General features: G+C 32.6%; 1 long non-coding RNA gene across 1 annotated transcript; it reads left to right on the top strand.

The window, feature by feature from the left end:
• Window positions 1-721: 721 nt before the first annotated feature.
• Window positions 722-2,282, top strand: LOC110109826. Its single transcript, XR_002304627.2, has 3 exons — window positions 722-790; window positions 2,005-2,061; window positions 2,211-2,282. It is a non-coding gene; the product is annotated as an uncharacterized LOC110109826 (long non-coding RNA).
• Window positions 2,283-3,376: the final 1,094 nt, after the last annotated feature.

The raw sequence follows: 3,376 nt of genomic DNA on the forward strand, positions 1-3,376 counted from the left end.
GCTTACCTCATTAGGTTTTGATTTTGTGCTGGAAATTGTTCAATGTAACTCTTGGACTCCCAAATTCAATCGTATCCAATTCCCTATTTCAACATGAAACTAGTTCTCTATTTTTTTTCCATCCACTAAGTTGGAAGTTTGCTATCATTGTTGCTGATTAGGTAAGCTATTATTGTTTATGGAGCATTTGTATTTGGAGCATGTTTGAGTCTTGCATGGCGTAGACATGACTTTTTTGAAGTGTATATGCTTCATAATAGAATAGAAAGCTAGATTTTGTGCAAAGATTTGGGATCAACATTTTCTACATGGATTTAAAAGTTGTTTGATTGAAACATTCTTTTATGCTTTGAGCAAGTCATGTTCAATTTTGGGCATCTGTTTATTTCATGTTTGGGTGACTTTGTTATTGGGGTTTACTTATGTATGCTGGCCAAGACTTAAAGTTGTTACATGCAGTTAGTTTGTGGTATTGAATCTATTGATATGTTGAAGAGATTCAGTATAGGTATTTCGAACTTTAACTGGAAAGACATCATAACTAATAAAGGAAAAATTATGACACTTTACAAAAATTTATCTATTAACATGTCTTTCTGTTCTTCTTCACCATAAAATTATCAAAAGAAAAAACTTAATACTTGACTTTTTTTAAAGTAATTTAAGTAGTTTATTATTATCATTATTATTATTTCCAATTTTCTCCTTTTTTTGTCTATCAACAGCTGATCCAGTTAGTATGGAAATTGATAAGGAGATCTGTATTAGTTACGGAAATAAAGGAAATGAGGTGCTTTCCATTCTTGTCTGCTTAGCAATGAACACTCGTTCTATATGTTGTTATTTATCTTAATTCCACGTATCAGTAGAAGATTAAATATTGTGTTTACCCCAGCTTTCTCCTTGAACTCTTTGGTTTAGCTTATTAGCTATTGGTCTCACCCTACTTAGTTCTAAATTAGTTCAGAATCAAGATCAGAAATTTCAGATTTTAATGAGAAGGACAAACTTTGATACTTTTATGTTTTCTTCAAATAATAAATACAAGTTTCACACTCATGTTGTCATCCTGTTACATCTAGAGAAAATATTTAGAATATCCATTGTCTTTGATACCTTCCAGTAGGAAATACTCGCAAAGGATATAATTATGAATTAAATGAGGCTTTTCCTGTTGTGGCCCTTTTGGGTAATTTCTTGAAGGCCCAAAGGTTTAGGTCACCTTGCACTTTACGGTGCAAGTTTTAAATCCTAGTTTGTCAGTCTACTAACTTTAAAATTTATATTTAAGTATAGAGTAAAAGCTCTAAATAGTCCCCTGACTATTAATAAATGTTTAATTTAGTCCTAGAGTTTTACATTGCCTCATTTTAGCCCCTCGACTATTAGAAATAGAGTTAATTTAGTCCCAGAGCCTAAAATAAGAGTTAAAGTTAACTCTAAAGTTAAATATGAAGGGTATTTTAGATATTGCATGTGAATTAGTGAAATATGATATTAGATTGCTTATATTGTTCTATTTTATTATTTAATAAATTATAGTATATAGTTAATCTAGTACATAATAAGAATGAATAAATAATGAAGAAAAAAATATTTTTTTAAAAGCAAAATCTAATTTTTCTCTTATTTATCATATTTTAATAATTTTAAAGATTATGTAGCAAATTAAAAATTATTAAAATAATTTTTTTATAGTAAAATATGGTAAAATAAGGTAGCATGCGATGGGTTTTACTGAAAAAATTATGATGGTTTCCCCTTCCAATGGCTCAGTAATGGTCTTGGAAAATTGATTATGGATATATGTAAAATATTGTATGTAGTTAACCTCTAAGCTCTGTATTTGAAACTTGTGGACCATAATGGAAGGTGACCTCAAGCTTTGGGAACCTTTTTTCAGCAGTTCTGACTACTAGCTATTGTATCTCACGTCAGCAACTTCTTTTCAAGACTTGACTGATCTGATCTTCCTTCAATGACATGCTTTTTTTTGGTTTGTAGGAACTCTTATACCTCTATGGTTTTATCATTGACATTAATCCGAGTGATTATCTCATGGTAAGACGCCCTTATATTTCTTTTCTAAAATACAGGGTTCATATCTGCTTGCCTTTCAATTAGCTAGTGCATTTGCATTTCTTTATAGCATTGTGATTCGTTATTTATGCCATGCCATTCAAGATTTTTATGCTATATGTTTCTTGTAGGTTCACTATCCTTTAGAGCTCCTTCAGAATTCACCCTTTTCTGAGAGAAAGGAAAAGCTCCTAGAATTACAGGTATCTTTTTGGACGAAATATTCTTTCGTTTGTACCTAATATGTAATGCTAGATATTTATTCGTTCCCAATATAATTTAGTAGGTGACAATGATTTAACCATCATATTATTGCTTTTAGTGGGAACTTGTACAATATTGATGTGTTATATTACTTTTTTACTGGCAAAAATTGACTAAAAATGCATGATAATGTGTGGTCGTGATCTATTGTGCATTCTAAATTCTTCTGCATGTGCTCTTCAGTTTTAATGAAAATACAAGGTGTGGGAATTGGGCTCTCAAATCAAAAATTATTTTTACTGTTCTGGCAAGTATGTACCATATGGTACGTGAATATACTTCATAGGTAGGTTGTAAAACCTCATATAGGTCATGCTTGATATTGATTTTTTTTGGGGGATTGGGGTTGGAAGAGAGAAGTGATTGTTATAGGAAGATTAAATGATATTTAAAGCTATTGCTCATGATTGTTGCCATAGTCCATTTAGGGTATGCATTAATGGTGTAAGACCTGGGGCCAAGAAATGGGAAGAGGGTTTGATGCAACAAAAGATGCACCAATACTATGGAAACTACTCTAACCTAGTGATGTGATACATAATGCATGGAAACAAGAATTGCAGTTAAGATATTAATAGAAGTGATGAACTTTACTTTGCTACCAAATAACTCTTTGTTTGCTCAAGTTAAAGTTTAAGAATATGGCGTTGAAAGATTAAGCAATAGCAATAGATTACACGTTGAGATTACTAGAACTTGCAAAATAATAACCAAAGATTTAGGTAATGCAAATAGCCAATTATAACAAAGCCTCAAATTTAAAATCTAGATCATTCACCTTGAAGTCCTTCACTCGTTTTGAAAGTGGTGGCTAGCGGAGGAGGATTGTAAGTAGACTTAGCGACGCCCCTAGTGGACAGGTGATCCCGAGAGGACTAGTTGCCGGGGAAGAAATCGGATTTGGAGAAAATGATGGACGCCCGTTGATGATCCAATCGTCTACCGGAAGTTGCTCGTCGATGACGTCCACGAGGGTGGGAAGAATACGGTTCAGGCAATCCTCGATGGTGTGGTCGAAGCCGAACCCAACTTC

Source organism: Dendrobium catenatum, unplaced genomic scaffold (genome assembly GCF_001605985.2).
Source record: "Dendrobium catenatum unplaced genomic scaffold, ASM160598v2 fragScaff_scaffold_895, whole genome shotgun sequence".
In the NCBI taxonomy this organism is placed as follows: domain Eukaryota; kingdom Viridiplantae; phylum Streptophyta; class Magnoliopsida; order Asparagales; family Orchidaceae; genus Dendrobium; species Dendrobium catenatum.